This window comes from Lissotriton vulgaris, chromosome 2_1 (genome assembly GCF_964263255.1).
Source record: "Lissotriton vulgaris chromosome 2_1, aLisVul1.2, whole genome shotgun sequence".
NCBI lineage: Eukaryota > Metazoa > Chordata > Amphibia > Caudata > Salamandridae > Lissotriton > Lissotriton vulgaris.
Window position 1 is genome coordinate 2,117,102,583 of NC_141687.1, and position 20,937 is coordinate 2,117,123,519.

A 20,937-nucleotide genomic window follows, 5' to 3' on the forward strand; every position below is an offset into this window, starting at 1 on the left:
CGAGAGCTTCAGGGATTGTATTCTGGATTACTAGTGCTCCATAGTGTGTTACCGTAACCCGCGGCTGCGGGGTTACCTATTCTGGGACATTGGATCTACCCGAACCGAGAGACGCAGGATTGCACCCTCTCGTGAATTTCGGGAACTTTTGTTTGGACACGTTTCTTTTGTGCATTCGGGGAGACGTTGGATTTCACCCTCCCGAGTGCGACACTGTTTTGGGTTTATTATTTTGTTCACTGGTGTTGGGAGTTTGTGGTTCTTGAGAGAGACGCGGGATTTGCACCCTCTCTATTTGACAAGAGGTTGATCGGTTCTGGAACCCGTTTGAATCCGTTACCGTGAGAGACGCAGGATTGCACCCTCTCTATTTGACAAGGGGTAATGGTAGGTTTCGGAGGAACATTTCTTCGGATCCCGTACTGGTAAGAGATGTCAACTTGCTAGGGTGTGGGCAGAACATACCATCCGTATTTTCTGGTGAAGAGTGTACTCAGTATCAAACCAGAACCATTGAACATTTTCCTCTCTTGGTTTCCGTGGGAATTGTGGCATTGGTATCCATACCCTTAAAGCCTGAGTAGAACTTTTTAAAGCAAGGGACTGGGAACTAACGAGTAGGTATAGGACACCACATCAAGTTTTGTATTCAGCGTAGCGGGGGGAGAAGTGTATATAACCTGTGTGCGTGTTCTTGTGTTTTGCAGAAAACGTATTTGTGGAGAGACAGTATCTCACAGGTAGAAGAGAGAGGTCCTGAGACGCATCAGGTAGGAAAGAGGCCAGAGGAGAAGAGAGTTCATAGGAAATAGGAAGCATAGGACTCTCGTCTTACTGTGTGTTCTTTGTATCCTTACAGAGACCTCATCTACCCTCGTTTCCAGTCCCGGACCAGTTATCCCTCGCCTGCTTACTATCGTGCTCTGTCAGATATTCTTTCTGGAGCACGGAGAAAGCTGGAGGTGGAACCCAAATAGCATCAATCGATCCAGAGGAGTCGTTGGACCGTGACACTACCTGTCCCTACAATTTTCCCATTTTTTTTTTTTGGAGCGCTCCCGATGCGCGCCCCGGGGAGCGCCCCGAAAAGCGTACTTCTATAAAGCGTCCCGAGGCGCGCTCCGGGGAGTGTCCCGAGAGCGCCAAGATCGCGAACGAAAACATGATTGTGACGTATCGCGTAGCCGCGTCCGCGTGATATGCACGGCGTAAGCGCACCCGGAAGCACTCGAGCGAATACGATCGCGCAACATAGGCGTCTGACACGCTTACGCGGCGCGCCCCTGGCCGCGCCCCGCAGCGCGTCGCGTAAGCGCGTCGGGTCATGTGACCAGAAAATAACACTTTTCATTGGTTCATAACAGTTTTGGTTTCATAATGATGAAGCCCAGGGTCATGTGACCTGTAAATAACACTTTTCATTGGTTCAATAATTATGTTTTTCTAAATTTAGAAAAACCCAACCCATTTCTCTCACTATTGATTTGCATTTGGAGAGAGCAAGAGGTGTTTTGTGAATTTTAAACTCATTACTTTCCTGATCTACAGCAATGACTGCAAGGGAGTCATCCAGCAGTGATTCAGATGGATTTGTGCAAGAGGACCCTCCTCACCAGAAAACAAAGAACCACTTCATCTGGAAATTTTATGACATCCCTGAAGGACAAAAAAAAGTTAATGCAAGTAAAGTAACTTGTAAAATATGTGGAAGTATTTTATCCAGAGGCAATCCTCTAAAAAAATACAGCTTTGGAAATGCCAATTTAATTAGGCATGTCAAAAGAAGACACCACAAAAATTATTCCAGGGAGAGTGTCAGGGAGCTGGCAGAGAAGGCACGAAGAGATGGCAGCAGCACCTCCACTGGTGGAGCAACAACTTCAGGTTCAACACATGCAAGAATGGTCCCTAACGTCCAGCCGGTTTTTGCAGGCATAACATTTTATGCAAGGACTGTGACGAACTACTCTGTTATGGGGAGCAGAGCGTTGAACTCATTGCACTAAAGAAACAGGAACACCGATGCTCTCCCCGTCCCTAAATTTTCTCATTTTTTGGCTCCTGTTGAGCATTTTTTGAATCCCTGTTTTTGTTTTTCCCCTGTAAAAAATCCAAAAAAAATATAAAATCGTTTCAAAAAGTATAAAAAAAATATAAAACAAAAACAAAAAAAGTTATTTTCAGAACTACCTCCAATTTATTAAAAAATGCTATTTTTTTTTTTTAAAAAGTGTCATTCTTTTTCTCAATCGTACGCTCCCCGGTGCGCGTACCGGGCGCTCCCCCGGCGCAAATCAAAAAAAAAGAAACTTTTTTTTGCCCCGTACGGCTCTTTTATGACCCCCACATCAAACCTAGGGGGTCAGGGGGGGGGGTGTACCCTGCCCCCTTTTGCTCATTTCCCCCTTTGATTTTTACCACCTCAATCCTACCGAGGTACAAGATGCGGACTGTTTTGAATGTTTACAGACACCCGAGAGCCAATCAGCTTTCCGTACGCAAGTCGCGTGGCGCGCTTTGAGCGCTCCCCGGCGCACGTACCGGGGCACGGCTCTAGATATATATATTTTTTTGAACCTAAATTACTCAAAATCCACTGGAGCACATATCCTGAGACATAGCAAAGGCACATCGGGCTACCAGTCCCTACAATTTTGACAAATTAGGTGGAAATCCATTCAGCCGTTCGGGCTAAAAGTGAAATCGACCGCCCTATGGAAATTAACATGGGGAAAATGCGTTTTGGGACCCCCCTTTTATCTCGGCCCCCGCTTGACGCATCCCCCCCAAACTTTCAGGGAAGGACCGGAGCTCCACAAGGCCATTTTGAGGAAATTTTCAGGCAGATTCGTCAACCGGCGCCAAAGTTATTCCAAATAGAATTTTGAGATTTAACATTGAAAAAAATCCTAACTATAACTACCTACTGCCGACCGCCAGTAGGTAATATATCTATATATATATATATATATATATATATATATATATATATATATATATATATATATATATATATATATATATATATATATATATATATATTATATATATATATATATATATATATATATATATATAGAATCCAATTCCTCGCTGACAAACGGACACAGACGACAATCAGGGCTTGCTTATTTGATTTGACTTGAGCTATCCACCATTAGGTGTTTCGGCCACCCTCTGCCTTGAACACATGACAACGCTGCCCATGCAGATCATCTTATTTGAAATGACAAGTGCATACATTGAATCAATGAATATGGAAAACAGACTTTGCATTTTCAGGTTTGAGTCCTTTGAATAACATCAGGAACTATATGACTATTTTTCTCTACATTTTTATATATTCGAAATACAAATCTTGGTGCAACAAGATGATATTAGTAAATAAATACATAAATGTATAATTTTATCATTGCATAATGCCTGCTTTAATGGTTGAAACCATTGCCAAGATTTCATTTCGGTGTAATACCTGCAATCAAGCTTTGTCCATAATAGTCCATTAAAATCCTAATATTTATAAAGTGCAATATGTGGGTCACCAACCACATAACTTTAAAATGTATTATAATGTGCCTTATTGCTATGTGCTGATTTTTGTTTTTGATATTTGTTTAAGCAGCAGTGGAATTGATTCTCATAGAAACATTTCATCAATATATACATTTATAATAGGTGTTGTATAATGAGATCGGCCTTGAAATATATGGAATGTACAAAGTATTTTTGGATCTAATAACATTTACAAGGTTTTCTTTGCAAAATGTACCTAATTGGAACACCTAGAGATATATTTACACTATGTATAATAATATAATAGTTAAAACTAGTGATATAAATATATCTCTAAAACCTAGTATATTTCATAAACTATTTACAAACAAGTATATAAGTCTTCTGTAGTGTTAAATCTCCCAGGACTCTTTGTAGCTAGGTCAAGGATAAAACAAGTCTCTAATCTTCTGAGTTTCACTTCTCTGTTCCCTCCTCTTCTTAGAAAGGGGACTGGCTCAATTAAGAAATATTTAAAAACACTGAAACTGATGTTATGGGTTATTTTAAAATGTTGCACTACAGGGTACGTTGGGTCTTTGATGGCCTAATATGTTGGAGTATGCTCTTATGGGCTTGTAATCTGATAACCCCAACATATTGTAACCCACATGTACATTGCAGTACATATATAACATACTCTGTTTTGCACGTAAGATGTCTGTTTATCTTCTTTTTTTATCACAGAATGCAGTTATAGTGGGGGTACAGCGGCACACTGGATGACTTTGCAATATATATATATATATATATATATATATATATATATATATATATATATATATATATATATATATATATATATATATATTACCTACTGGCGATAGCCAGTAGGTATAATATTTGAAAAAAAGTTAATTAGGAACTGGTTTAACTAAAGGACAAAGCCTGACAAGTGACAGCAATGACTATAGGGAAACAAAGTGCATGGTACAAAAATATAGACTTTATTTTGTTGGATTATGACGGTTTCATTATATTTATTATAAAAACATTTTCTACTTTTTTTGGGATTTTACTGTGTGTGTGCCTCTATTATACATGTGATGGTTGATCTACATATATATACATTTAATTGAATTCTTAGTATAGTTCAAAAACATTTCATAAAAGATAATGATTTGTGAACGAATGGAGGCTTGTTTCAACACACTATACATAAAACATGGCTAAATATGACATCTACGCGCGTTTCGGCTGAGGGCCTTCATCGGGGAGCCATGTGAATGTCCAAGTGAACCTGGCTTTATCCGTAAAGACACTGGCAGATCCCCCCCATTGGAAGGCGAACACAATTCTTTTATCAGAGCTTTCCCGCATCATTATCGCCATGACGACACCCGTCTGATAATCGTCAGCGCTCTTTAAGACGCCCACAGACCCCCATTCGAGGATCAGTGGACACAACCTAAAGACTGTCAGCACTCGCACCCGTCCGGTAATTGTTAGCGCTCTTGAAGACGCTCACCGACCCCCATTGAAGGACTAGTGGACACAACTTAAAGATTGTCAGCGCCTGCACAGCCGCCCACAGACCTCCATTTGGAGAACGATTATACATATACTAAAGATTATCTACACATTACCCTATTGGTGACAAGAGCTCGTAGCCCTCCAACCCTGCAGGACCAATTCCACAGCCCTCAAAGCCCACTGCACATATAAATACCAGAAAAATACCAGAAATCCTATCAAAAGGAAAAGCGAGTAAAACATTGAATAAAGCACCTACATCTGGAGACAGACAGTCCTGCAGTCCAGGCAAACTTGACCCCCTTCCCTTTGAGAATCTGCACCATTTGCATCCAGGTTCACTTGGACATTCACATGGCTCCCTGATGAAACCGTCATAATCCAACAAAATAAAGTCTATATTTTTGTACCATGCACTTTGTTTCCCTATAGTCATTGCTGTCACTTGTCAGGCTTTGTCCTTTAGTTAAACCAGTTCCTAATTAACTTTTTTTCAAATATTGTACCCATCCCGAATTAGGAATTCTAGTCGGGGATACCCCTTCCTTTTTGCATATAGATAGCCAGTAGGTATATATAGTTAAGATTTTTTCTCTATGGAACTTTTGAAAATTCTATGTCTAATAACTTTGGCGTTTGTGGACGGAATTGGCTGAAATTTTCAGGAAAATGGCACATTTTGTTTCTGAGCAGCCCCTGAAAATTTGGGGGGGGGTCGTCAAGGGGGGGCCGAGAAAAAAGGGGGGTCCCAAAACGCGTTTTTCCCATTCATTTTTCCATAGGGCGGTTGGCCTCACTTTTAGCTCGAACGGCTGAATGGATTTGCACGAAACTTGGCAAAATTGTAGGGACTGTTAGCCCGATGTGCCTTTGCTAGGTCTCAATATATGTGCTTCAGTGGATTTTGAGAAATTAACGTTTAAAATAAGATATATATCTGTAACAGCGCTCCAGGCAGCGCTCCGGTTTGCGTACTTTTCGCGTAACGGAACTTTGCGATGCGAAGCTGATTGGCTCTCCGGTGTCTGTCAACATTCTAAACAGTCCGGAGCGGCCGCCATCTTGTCTCTCGGTAGGATCGAGAGACAAGAGGAGGCCAAAACAAAGGGGGAAATGAAGGAAAGAGGGCAAGGTAGACCCCTTCTGACCCACTAGGATTGATGAGGGGGATATTATAAAGCCACGCGGGGCCAAAATAAAAAAAATAAAAATCCGATTTTTTCGCCGTAGAGACGCATCTTGGTACGCGAACCGGGCAGCTAACCGGGCAGCTAACCGGGAAGCTAACCTGCAGTGTAACGGGAGTCTGAGGAGAAGCTGATTGGCTGTTATCATTGTAAACAGTCTGGAGCGGCCGCCATCTTGTCTCTCTGTGGGATCGAGAGACAAGAGGTGGAAAAAAAAAGGTGTAAATGAATGAAAGGGGTAAGGCAGACCCCTCCTGAACCCCTAGGATTGATGAGGGGGCTATTAAAGTTCCCTGCGGGGCAAAAGAAAAAAAAATTGCGATTTTTCGCGGTAAAGGTGCTTCCTGGTACGTTAACCGGGCAGCTAACCGGCAGCGTAACGGGAGTCCGACATATTGTGTTTTTTGAACGTTTGTGATATGTGCACGTGTGGATTTTGTCTAATTAAGGTTAAAAAAATATATATATATCTTTAAGCGTGTTCTGGCGCGCTTACGTTTTGGGTTTGGTTTGCGCTGCAGAGACGATACGTCACGGTTATGCGATGCATCATGAGGCGTCTCACGGGCTACGTGATACGTCACTTAATAAAGAATATATTTTACAGCTATAGATATTAGCTTTTAAAAAACCAATGAAATTCACAGAAAAAACCATAGGTTATAGACCATATATAGTTAGGAATTTGCATTTACAAAACCTTGAAAATTCAATGAAAAAACCATAGGTTATAGACCATATATAGTTAGGGATTAGCATTTAAAAAACCTTATTTTATTTGCACAAAACCATTGAAATTCCATATATAGTTAGTTGCACTAACTATATATCGCGGACCCGCAATCCACTGCTAATGATGTCACATATTACATCATTCATGACATGGTCAGTGACATCACTGATGACATCACTGATGACATCTCAAATGACATCACTGATGACATCACTGATGACATCTCAAATGACATCACTGATGACATCACTGACATCTCATTTGACATTACTGATTACATCACTGATGATATCATTTATGTGATAATACATCTTCAGACTCTAATATAACCTTAGATACACTCAGTGTAAACAGGCACTCACAGACTGTCACACATCCATGGAGTTACTCACACACCTAGTCAGGCATGCAAAGAATCAATCACATCTCCATTTCCTCAACTATACAGTTATACACACCTTACTTATTCAAACATATACTAACACATATTTACTCTCTTATACAATCCTTGATACAAGTTCACAATGATTCATACAGCTACTCTCACATTCACTGGCTCTTATGTTCAGTTATTTATATATGTCAACTCTCACATGGAGTGTGTTTTACATATGTACTTACTTTGACATGTAGCACTGAGATATCCATTCACTCACCAATATACTCATGCACACAGTCAACTGTCCATACAGCTGTTTCTACATGCACTTTTGAACCCATACACCTAGGGAATCAACTGCTCACACATCTATGCACAGAGTTATACACCTCCCAGCCACCCACACACATACTCAGTCTCCCATACAAATACTTGGGCAACCATTCAATAACCCATATAGTTTCTGATATAGCTACTGATTTAAACATGCAGCAGTTTACAGAACAACATAAATAATGATTGCCAAATTAAGACACTTTAATCACTAACCCATGCACTCAGTGAGACACATTTAATCATTCTCTCATACAGTCAGTCATGCACCTACTAAATCCTTCATCCAGACACTTATACATCCACTCATTCTTCAATATGTAAGACATATTTTAACTTTACAGAAACATACAGTCACTGGATGTTGTCATCAGTGATGTCATCAGTGATGTCATTTGAGATGTCATCAGTGATGTCACTGACCATGTCATGAATGATGTAATATGTGACATCATTAGCAGTGGATTGCGGGTCCGCGATATATAGTTAGTGCAACTAACTATATATGGAATTTCAATGGTTTTCTGCAAATAAAATAAGGTTTTTTAAATGCTAATCCCTAACTATATATGGTCTATAACCTATGGTTTTTTCATTGAATATATATATATATATATATATATATATATATATATATATATATATATATATATATATATATATATATATATATATATATATATATATATATTCTCCACAGCTCCCTCACGAAGGAAACAAATGGGTCGCACTCCACGGGTTATCTTTTGCAATTTTTTATTTTTTTATTTTCTCATTACATTCCACAGGCAGATGTTACGATCTACGCGTTTCGGTATTTCAAATACCTTGCTCACGATCGTGAGCAAGGTATTTGAAATACCGAAACGCGTAGATCGTAACATCTGCCTGTGGAATGTAATGAGAAAATAAAAAAAATAAAAAAATTGCAAAAGATAACCCGTGGAGTGCGACCCATTTGTTTCCTTCGTGAGGGAGCTGTGGAGAATGGATTAGCAGCGTGGTTCAGCTGCAGGGCGCCGCACCCGTTTTGAGCGCGTTCTGAGTGGCAAAAGGAACCGGCAATGGGAAATATATATATATATATATATATATATATATATATATATATATATATATATATATATATATATATATATTCACGAGGCTTGTCACACCATCGGCAGCAAAGAACTGCCTAGTTCTCAATGACAAAGAGTCGACCCGTAAAGTGCTGGTGCAAGGTGGTTTATTTTAGTGAAGCCAGCGCTGCCACCATGACGCGTTTCGCCTTCGAACAAGGCTTATTACCTACTGGCGATAGCCAGTAGGTATATGTAGTTAGGATTTTTTCTCTATGGAACTTTTGAAAATTCTATGTCTAATAACTTTGGTGTTTGTGGACGGAATCGGCTGAAATTTTCAGGAAAATGGCACATTTTGTTTCTGAGCAGCCCCTGGAAATTTGGGGGGGTTCCGTCAAGGTGGGGCCGAGAAAAAAGGGGGGTCCCAAAACGCGTTTTTCCCATTCATTTTTCCATAGGGCCTTTGGCCTCACTTTTAGCTCGAACGGCTGAATGGATTTGCACGAAACTTGGCAAAATTGTAGGGACTGTTAGCCCGATGTGCCTTTGCTGGGTCTCAATATATGTGCTCCAGTGGATTTCGAGAAATTAACGTTTAAAAAAACAGATATATCTGTGACAGCGTCCTGGATAGCGCTCCAGATCGCGTACTTTTCGCGTAACGGAGCTTTGCGAAGCGAAGCTGATTGGCTCTCCGGTGTCTGTCAACATTCTAAACAGTCCGGTGCGGCCGCCATCTTGTCTCTCGGTAGGATCGAGAGACAAGAGGAGGAAAAAACGAAGGGGGAATTTAATGAAAGGGGGCAAGGTAGACTCCTCTTGACCCCCTAGGAATGATGTTGGGGTTATTAAAGGGTCCCGTGGGGCAAATAAAAAAAATTCGATTTTTCGCGGTAGAAGCGATTCTCGGTTCGCGAACCGGGTCGCAAACTGGTAGCGAAACGGGAATTCGCCATTTTGTGTTTCGATTTAATTAAATTACTAGATGGAGGAAAAGAAATGTGAGTATTGGGTATAAGGGGGTATGGGAGATGTATCCTGACCCCCTATGTTTTCTGAGGGTGGTTGAGGAGGCTCATATATGTTGATATGTTGATACTTGTCTTCCAGCGGTTGCGCGTGAGCGTTTTTTTTTTTTTTTGCCGCTTGACTTCTGTTAACGTTCGATTCGAAGGAAATTAGTGTTGATCGCCATTTTGACACTGCGAGTAAATATATTGTTGAGAATAATTGTTATAAATTAATCCGTATTGATAAACATTGTGCCATCTTGCCTTTTTTCCAATGCCACACTTTTGTCGTGCACGGCAGCCATTTTAGATGCCTTGGCCAGACCCACTCTCTGCACGCCGCCGATCCTCAGCATGGCTCCCCACCCTCGCAAGCATCTCCCCCACGCACTGGTCACCCCCGCTCTCTCTCTCATGCATGGGCCATAAACTTCCCCCCATCTGTGCTGCTCTTCCCTGAGTATCACACCCTGTGCCCGCCCGACACCTCCCTTTCACCCTATTCACTACCGCACCCTCTGACACTCCTCTTCCTCTGTGTCTGATTGTCCAGGCTGGTCCCAGGCTAACACCTAGCCCTGCGGATGTAGTTTATGGCCCCAACTGTAAATAATCACCCCTGTTCAAAGGAGTTACAGTAGATCAAGGTCGCCACCTCATGAGATCCGTCACACCACACGCGTTCCTACTATCTGATAACGATCCTGTATTGTGATTGGGGAGGGGATTCTCACTGTAAGGGTGTGTGGGACCGAGCCTGAAGTGGAAGATTCCAGGGATGCCTTTTTGTACATCAAAGTCTTCACAATTATGCGTCACATTAAAAATATATAGCACTCCAACAAAGTTGTAGGATTATAACACTTTAATAACTTATAAATATATACAACGCTCCAACAAAGTAAACACGTTAAAAAAAACTTTTTAAACAACTATTTACATGACATTACTTTAAACCAGGATAGACAAAGAAATGACACAGTGATGTAAAAGTTTCTGAAAGAAATGCCAAGAACGTCCCATGTGAAAGTAAATTTTATCTGGCAATTTTTTTCTTTTCCTTCTCATGAAAAGAAAGTTAATGCCAGGTTCGTTACCTGCCTCATCTGCAAAAAAAAAACTCTCGAGAGGGACCGAAAAAAAATATAGCTATGGTAATCATACCATGCATTGGCACATGGAGAGGTGGCCCCCTCTTAATTATTCTAAAGCACAACTTCGAGATTTGGTGGATAATCCCCGACCGGCAAAAACATCCACCAATGACTTAGCAATAAGTGAGTCAGAGGCAAGGAAAACGGTCCCAAATCTGTAAAAGAACTTTAGGCAGATGAGATTGACTTGTGTAGCATGTGGAAAATTAATTTCATGCGGAGAGATGAGTATTACTTTAATAAATAGATCATATGAAAATCATCAATGTCCAAAACGTCCTAGAAAGTAATTTTTGTCATTTTTGAGGAAGAGAGATAACCTACAGTGGTACGGGGTCGTTTTCGTTCGTACTAGGGGGGCCAGGTGACATTCGTTCGGGGTAGCTTAGGGGCATTTAAAACAACTTCCCTGATACAGGTAGCATATAAAGTAGAGGCTAAATACCAGGATCTTTATCGATTGCTTTATGCGTACAAAAATGAAAAACACACAACAAACCTGGACCATTCATATTTTCAATGTTTCTGCGTACTATACTTTTTAACCCTTAACTAATTGAGCTGCTTCATTTCACCTGCTTTTTTTTTTTTTTTTTTAAATCGGAAACAGTGGCCATTTATTCGAAACTTACCAATCTACGCGTTACAACTACGTTTGCTTTTTCAAAAACCTTTAATAAAAATGTTGGTGCCCAAATACGGGCTTACAACCCCGTGGGCCGGCCACGGAGCAGGCTGGAACTGTAAATGGGGGGGGGGGGGAATTTATTTGTGGAAAACATAACAGAGAGTCAGTGGTCGTTGATTTCATAGTAAAAAGTGCGACAAGTGCAACAAAATCATATCGATAATTCATTGTGAGCAAGTACCAAAAGTGTCGACAATTCGAACCTTCAATAATAAATACAGTAATCAATGATGCATTAGAACTTAATATCAATTTATTGTTCGAACGTGTAATCAGTACCCGTCCCATGTCAATTCATTGTTCGAACGTATAATCAATACCCATCCTGGATCAATTCATTGTCCGAACATATAATCAGTCTTATCCCATATCAATTCATGTGCTAAAAACTGCATACATATCTCATGATATCAAGGCTGAGCAATCGGGGCACAACAAGGAATTGAGAGCTTCATTTGTACCGGCGCCATTTTGGGTGAGGTCAGGAAGGTCCAAGTATAGTCAAAATGTCTCCACCAACTCGTGGTTGGACCGGGACCTCTTTCGGCAGTCCAAAGTTTTCGTTGAAGGGTAGCAGAGGGGACTGCCGACATGAACCATCAGTCAAAGTGGGGTGGGAGGCAACAATCTCTCCTACCGGGTCATACTGGTGTCCCACCGGAACTGATCAAGTTGGTAGTCTTGCAGGATTTTGGTGATTTCAAGACTGAGGCCGGCGCCGGCATGAGCGCGCCGACGTCCCACGGCTACGTCGTGGTCGTTCCGTGGGTGATCATGGCAGTCATTCCCCATCGGGGGTCGGGGGCCCCCGTGGCTCTTATAGAATCTTCAAAGTTGAGGAGAACGTTTCTGGACGCAGGAAACTAGTAGCGTCATTGCACCGCAACAGTGGACGAGACCCCCGCTAGGTGAGCGGAGCATCATTGCCTCGCAATAGTGGACGAGACCTTTTGTCGGGTGAGTGCAGCGCCGCTGCATCGCAAGAGTGGAGGAACCCTTTTGTTGGGTGAGTGGAGCGTTGGGGGTGCAGCTGAGGGGCCCCCACCTGTGGGGGTGGGAGAGGCTCGTTCGCGCCGCCTCTCCCTCCCAGCGCACCCCACGCCGACACCTGGCGTTGATATCCGTGATGTCCGGACCAGGCGATAAGAGGGGGGGGTCGAAGGCAGAGGCAAGACATCCCCCCGTGGCCGGCAGGGCACCGTTTCAGGCCCGAACGGGGAGCTCATATCAAGCACACGTGGGAAGCGGGTCAGCGAGCCAGTCTAGAAGAACACCCTCCGGCCTTGTTGACTGAAACTTCATGGACTCACGCCAGGAATTCAAGGCAGCGAGCACGTCGCCAAGTGTAGGAAAACCTTTACAGTATTCAGCAAACGTGCCGACACCTGGCGTTGATATTCGTGATGTCCGGACCAGGCGATAAGAGGGGGGGGTCGGAGGCAGAGGCAAGACATCCCCCCCGTGGCCTGCAAGGCGGCAGAAGAAGGGAATCGGGAGACCAGTACATTTTGGGCCATCCACCCCACGGCTGATGGCGGTTAGCCGGGCCGCACCCTGCACGTGTCGAGGCCTCATCTACCGGATGGGCGTAACCGTGGCCCTGTTGCACTTCGGGAGTTTCCGGAATGGGGGTAGGTATCTGCTGATTTGTATCTATTTCATGTTACCGTTAATGGGCGTGGCGGGCGGTGGGACAGACATGCTTGGAGCAGTGGGGGGGTGGCGGAGCCTAGCTACCTCGTGGCTGCCGTAACGTCAAGCTTGGCTTTTTTCACCACTTCCATGTTTCTTATTTCTAGCGAAGTCAAAAACTTATCAGTGGCCTACTGATTTTGTTCGATTTCTTTCCCTTCCTTTTCAAGTGTGTTTCATGCTAAAGTTTCTGTTTATTAGGATACAGTGATTACTTCGTATTTTACATATGTCTTCTTTATTAGGGGTACTCTCCGGTTGAGCCAGATGATGTACCTCTAATAAATGGTCCGGGTGGAACTAGTTTCTCAATCAGTGGGGAGTAGATGGGCATGACAGATTACAACGGGGGACAAAGGTCCGCATTACCCACCCTTCACTACTTGCAAAGACTAGACAGAATATTTCTATTCCACGTTATTTGTAAACAGAGAATACCTCGAAAGAACTATTCCTTGAACAATAAATGTCCAGCCAATCAATCAATCAGTGGGGAGAACAACAGGCATGACGGATTACAACGGGGGACAAAAGTCCGCATTACCTATCCTTCACTATCTGCAAAGGGAGACAGAATATTCCTATTCTTCTCTGTTTGTAGACAGGGTCCGATTATTGCTCTTTGAGATATTCCCTGTGACAGGGAATATCTCAAAGAGCAATAATCGATAAAAAATGTGTAGGATTATAACACTTTAATAACTTATAAATATATACATCGCAACAAAAACAGTAAACACCTTAAAACATTTTTTATTAAAACAGAAGCAAAAATGACAACTAACAGTAGTGATATCCTGGGCGGGTGATGGAACTGGGATAGTTAATGGAAAAAGATCTACAGAGAAAGGTATTGGTGAATTATACTTCTCCGGAAATTTAAAACTCACAAATGTTTTATTTGTGTAATCGTTTCAGGTCAAACGGATTGTGGGACAATGTTCAGAATGGAAGAGTCACCAAAAGGCAAAAAGTTCTGCTTGACCCCGGGAGCCGGCCCCTATGTCGGGTGCGATCTCAGGCTACACCAGGGCAACAAGACTTGGGGAGGGGGTCGGAGCCAAGCGTCTTCTCCGAGTCCGCGCCATCACACCGCCCCTCGGGGGCCTCCGTCAAGCGGTTTAGGGAGGTACCGTATCACATTGTTTTCAAATGCAGCCAGGTCCACAAACGGCCCCCACTTACTTTGAGAATAGTGAAGCTGCAGCAGGTGCAAATAAGGTTTAGACAGTGTTACAAGCGCTGCTCAGAACTCTGAACTATGGCACCCAACATCCAGGACTTATGCCATTTGTGCAAGGCAGTGACATCGAAGCAACTCAGGGAGCAAAACCATGAACGTACACTCATGTATGAAAATCTTACTATTGATGCTTGACTGAGGCCAAGGAGATCAGAGTGCATGAGTCTCATGTTCGATCGATTGAGCTAGCCGGATCGGGCAACTAAAAGTATATAATAGTTATGTAAATAGTTATTTAATAAAATGTTTTACCCTGTTACTTTGCTGGTGTGTTGTATATATTTATAATATTTGCATAGGGTTTGTCGTTATTTTGGGTGGGGTGGGTGGCGGAGCCGAGCTGTCTTGCAGCCATCATCGTGTGGAGCTCAGTTCATCTCACTAGTTTCGTATTTCTCATGAGGGGTTGTTCTTAATGTTTCTATTTTAGCTAGGTCAAAAAGAGATCCCATTAGTGGCCTACTGATTTTGCTCGATTCCTTTTGTTTTTTAAAACGATTTTTCACTATCTGCAAAGACTAAACAGAGTATTGCGACTCTGTGCTTGTTTGTAAATAGAGAATAAACCAAAGAGAACCAATTCTAAAACAGTAAATGCTTGGATAACAATCAATCAAATGGAGAGAGAAGCAGGCACGACGGATTACAACGGGGGCAAAGGCCTGCGTTAACTACCCTTCACTATCTGCAAAGAGAGAGTATTGCTAAGAGAAAAGCGGGGGGGGGGGCAGCGTTCAAAGTACATCAGCATGCATAAACACGAAAATGTTTTTACCTATCACGTACTTGACATTTGACAGCTTTTGATATTTGCCATTAAAAAACCATTGAAATTCACTGAAAAAACCATAGGTTTTAGGCCATATATAGTTAGGGATTAGCATTTACAAAACCTTAATTTACTCGCACAAAACCATTGAAATTCGCATATATAGTTAGATGCAATAACTATATATCGCGCACCCGCAATCCACTGCTGATGATGTCACATATTACATCATTCATGACATGGTCAGTGCATAATCAAGCTGGATGGCAAAACATCGTGAGTGCTCCATAGGAAAAGCCTTTTTTGATTTGAAAATATCTTTGGCACCATTTGGCGAATCTTTGTGAAATTTTCAAAACCAATGGCCCGCTCCGGTCAGCTCCTGTCTTGAAAGTTTTGAGGTGATTATTCAAGTGGGGGCCAAGAAAAAAAGGGGGTCCCAAAATATGTTTTCCCCATGTTAATTTCCTTAGGAATTTTGAAACAGTTTACAGCCTGAACTGCTGAACAGAATTACACCAAGTTTGGCAAAAAGGAAGCCATTGGTTCAGAAAAAGACCTTTTTTTTAAATGGTGTAAATCCGTTAAGTAGTTCCTGAGAAATTAAAAAAAGAAAAATATCGATATCTGAGCACCGAGGAGGGTTTGCGAACCCTCCCGGGCACGAGCTTCACTTAGATTGGCTGCCTACACTCCAAACCAGGAAGCGAGTCACAAGAAAAGAGTGGTAAAAAGGTTGAAAATCAAAAAAAGGAGGCAGGGTAGAAACACGTTGACCCCGCTAGGCTTGCTGAGGGGGTCCCAGAAGGACAACCAGGCCTAATTTTTTTAAATATTTTTATTAAAAAAAATAGAATCAGCAGAATTCATGCTGGATGTAGGAATCCTACCAAGAAAATTTTCAAAAATGAAGCCCGGGCTCCCGCACTTCATTTTAATATGCCCCCGGGCGGGCCAGGTCTGGTGGCAATACCAAATTAATTTGCGGGGTCCCGCGGGGTCCCCCACAGCCCCGGGGGCTGCCACATACCTGGCTTTCTTTAATTATATGCGGGGGACTCAAAGGCCTCCCAAACCCCAGGAGACCACCACCTCTCCGGTGCTTAGTTAAAAAATTAAGGTGTGGCTCTTAACCCCCACACTGCCCCCCGAGGACCACCACCTCCACGGGGCTTTACAATTGGAGGGAGGGGGGCAACGCAGCCCCACTCCTGGAGCCCTTGATGGCCCTGGGGACCATCACCCATGGGACAATGCTCTTTGTTATGGCAGGACAAGAGCACAGCTCCTGCACTGCCATAGCAAACGTTGCCACGCTGACCCTCCCTATAACCCAAAAAATATGGCCAGGCCCTGGGGATGGGATCCACTGGGGCCGAAATCGACCTGTGCCCTCCTTTAAAAATAATAAATATATAATGGCCAAGTCCCAGGGGATGGGGTCACCGGGGCAGAAGTGGCCAGGGAGGGGGGCAAGGGCCCCCTCCCAAAAAAAAATGAGTCAATGCCCCGGGGGATGGGTCTCCGGGGCAGATAATTGCCTCAGGAGGGGAGCCACGTGGCCAGTCTCCATTAAAAGTTTTTTTTAAATGTATACGTGGCCATGCCCAGGGGGATGGGGTGCCCGGGGCTGAAAGTGGTATGTCATCAGTGATGTCATTTGATATGTCATCAGTAATGTCATGAGTGATGTCACTGACCTTTTCAAGAATTATGTAATATGTGACTTCATCAGCAGTGCATTGTGGGGGCGCAAGTTATAGTTAGCTCAAAACTAATTATAACAGCTGAATTTCTCTGGTTTTGTATGAGGGAAATGTCCAACTAACTATAAATTCCCTGAAACCTGTGGGTTTTTTCAGTGATTACCCACCTTTTATCACCTACTCAAGGTGCACAAGGATGCGGAAAAAACTGCCAGGGCGTCCAATATTCTCTTCGATCGGTGGGTTACTTGAGAACATGTCACAAATCATTGACTTTTACCTTTTCCCATTTGTTGAGGAATTGCCCTCCTACACCAGAGACACAAAAGACTTCCTGCGCTACATTGAAGGAAGCCCATGGGATTCTGACTTCCTTAGGGTTACTTTGGATATAGCCAGCTTATACACTAGCATTTCACATGAATAGGGCATTGATGCTATTCAACAAATTTTGAAACAGCGACCGTCGAAATTTACCAACCACAGTGAAATGTTGATTTAATTTTTGCGCTTTTGCCTATTTAATAACATCTTCATTTTCCAGGAACAGATATATAGGCAAAAACAGGGGTCTGCCATGGGAGCCTGCTTCGCCCCCAGCTACGCAAACTTGTTCGTCGGCTGGTGGGAGAAGCGGGCGACCTGGTCGGACTCCTGTGACACCTGGGTGGAGAAAACCATTATTTGGAGACGGTTCATAGACGATCTCTTTCTTGTCTGGCGAGGCAGTGAGGAATCAGTCTCAAAATATGTTCAATATCTGAATAGCAATAATCTGAATCTGAGGTTTTCTGGCAAGATCAGTGTGAGTGAAGTCACTTACCTGGATTTCAAGGTCTTTGTAACAGATGGTAGGATGCAAACATCATTATTCAGAAAACCCACAGCGGGTAATTCAGTAATTCATGCACTCAGTAGCCACCCGAGGAATCTGAAAAACAATATCCTGTATGGGGAACTTCTGCGAATAAAAGGCAACAGCTTTAGATCAGAGGATTTCGTAGAAGCTGGTGCAGAATGTCTTATCAGATTTAGGGAGCGTGGCTACAAGGAGAGGGTTTTGAAGGAGGAATGGAAAAAATCGGAAACAACCAATAGATTAGAGGCTATCAAAGATGTCCTGAAGAAGAATAGCACAGGGAACAAGAACCTTAGACTCATTACTAACTTTTCCAATGCAGCCAAGAGTCTTAAGAGAATCATGTACTCCAATTGGAGTATATTGAAATCAGACCACATTATTGGCCGGGACATTCCTAACCACCCATCCATGACTTTCCGTAGAACTAGGTCTCTTAAAGATCACCTAGTCCAAAGCCACCTTGCACCTATCAACAAAGGCATACAGGGACTTGCAGGTTTTCATCCATGCAGCAAATGCAAAGCCTGTGCAGATAGTAAGAAGACTTTGACTTACTCAATACCAGGGCAAGACGTTCCTATCAAAATTAAGAAATTCATGAATTGCCGCACACCTTACGTTGTCTACTGCCTGAGGTGCCCCTGTTGGCTTAGGTATGTGGGCAGCATGATTCATCCAGCCAAAATGCGTGTATTAGAACATCAGAGGGCTATACAGAACAACGATAGCAACTATCCCGTAGCACGTCATTTCCAATCTCATCATGACAGTAATCGCATACTGCTGAGATATTTTTGCTTAGACCATGTGGCTCTATTGGATGTTTTTGTCGAGCAAGAATAGGCTGCAACTTATTTAATTTTGGAAGCCCATATAGGGCAACAATATGAATGTTGACCATTGATTTACATAGGAGTGCATGCCTTTCCGGTTGATTATTTGACTTTCTCTGAATCTTCGAAGATGGATTCACTAGAGCATTGAGTATGTAAATAGTGCAATTTTAGTTGACATGATTTACTGATTTATTAACTTTTGAATTTTGATCAATTTTTCCGTTCATATTATCTTAATAATTATTGTGATTTGAGTTGTTGAGAAAGGCTTATGAATTGCACTTTTATTTATGTGTTTTATGTTATTTTGTAATGAATTCGCACCATGCCTGACATTAACATGGCGCCCAGTGGTGACCATCTACCACGTGATCGTATCACAAATGTTTTACTTTTGTATTTAAATGCCTTACACTGACGAAGGCGTACCGCTGAAACGCATTTGCTCTTTGACTCTTTGTGCCAAACAAATCCTACTCGGATTTAACCCCCCGCGAGTGCTTGTCTTTACTTTTGGAGCTTTGCATAAATATATATATATATATATATATATATATATATATATATATATATATATATATATATCTATATATATCCATATATCTATCTATCTATATATATATATATATATATATATATATATATATATGTATATATATATATATATATATATATATACATACATACATACATATATATATATAAATATATATATATATATATATATATATATATATATATATATATATATATATATATATATATATATATATATATATATATATATATATATATATATATATATATATATATATATATATTTTCTCCAGTCCTGACCAAACCAATAACAATCAGGCGCTGACTCCGTGGGGTCATGTTCAGAAACAAGTATTTTTATTTTCTCAGTGCATTAGGATTGACGCGTTTCGACGGTCAAAGCCGCCTTGCTCACAACACAGAGCAAACAATGAGTCATTGCTTTTAAACATGTCAACATTTGATTGGATCTCGGTTTGGTTTCCCCGTAGTCATGGTTACCAGTTACAAACTCACTGGAAAGTTACAGCGTTTTATGTAGTTTAACTGCTCTTAAAGATTAAAAGCATCATAAGGTTTAACCACATATAGATCATACTATGTGAATAACCGACAATTTATATCATTGCCGGTTATGATTTTTTAGCCAAAAAACATTACACCCTTCGCAAAATATTGTAAAAGAATGCATGTAAACTTAATATCACAATGTGTTTACAACAAATAAACCAATTCTATCTGCCTTGTAAGTACAAAAGTCTGTTTGTACTTAGCTTAGAAAAATACTGGGTCTAGTGCCCGTTTTTTAAACAAGAACCCAAAAATCACGGGGTTCATTGTGTGTGTTTAGCACACATAATTGTTTTGTAGAATAGTTTTAAAATTGAGCCCAAGTGGGCAATGACCACACATTGTATGTTTGATAATATATAAACATCACATTAAGCTAATTGTTATTTTCACAAACTAGTAATGTTAAAACAGTGAGAAATAAATAGAATTCGAGGACAACCAAAATAAATTATGTGAGCATATACGAATATACTACAATTCAGATAGGTGACATGTAGGATATATATATAATTACATTTTGATCTCTGTTATCGGAGGAGTGGTTTGGGAACTTCGTGGATCATATTCTGTTACATATTATTGAGGGAATCATAAATGTACACTAAGTGCTTCATCTGCATTAAGGCCATGCGGCGTCTTACTATCTAGGAGAATGATGTATCGTGATTCCAATCTCCTAAGGGCTAATTGTCTGTTACCCCCTCCTGCGCTTTTTTTCACATGGTCTATTACAAAATACTTTATGTTGTCAGCATTGCCTTCATGTGTCATGTTAATATGTCTCGCCACTGGGTAAGTAGGGTCGTTGTTTTTTATGGCCCTAAGATGTTGGAGCACTCTTACGTGGACCGGATGTATTGTACTGCCCACGTATAGTTTATTACAGCTACATTGCAATACATAGACTGCAAAGTCTGTTTTACAAGAGTAATTTGCTCTTATCTCTAGTGGGGTTCTTCTGTGTGGCACATTTACCTGAGTAACATTTGTGCCATACTGACACGCTTTGCACTTAGTGCACTTGAAGAAACCATTTTTGGTTTTCAGCCATGGCGGTTCTTTCTTTTTCAACACTGGGGCATTGTTAACTAGCTCTTCTCTCATACTTTTCGCTTTCCTAAACATGAGTTGTGGATTCCTAGTGCA

At 41.7% G+C, this 20,937-nt stretch overlaps 1 protein-coding gene across 1 annotated transcript in view; it reads right to left on the bottom strand.

Annotated features, from left to right (window-relative positions):
• ENTREP2 (endosomal transmembrane epsin interactor 2) overlaps nt 1–20,937 on the bottom strand; it is a 1,796,185-nt gene that overhangs the window by 1,709,384 nt on the left and 65,864 nt on the right. The gene's annotated exons all lie outside the window — the stretch shown is intronic.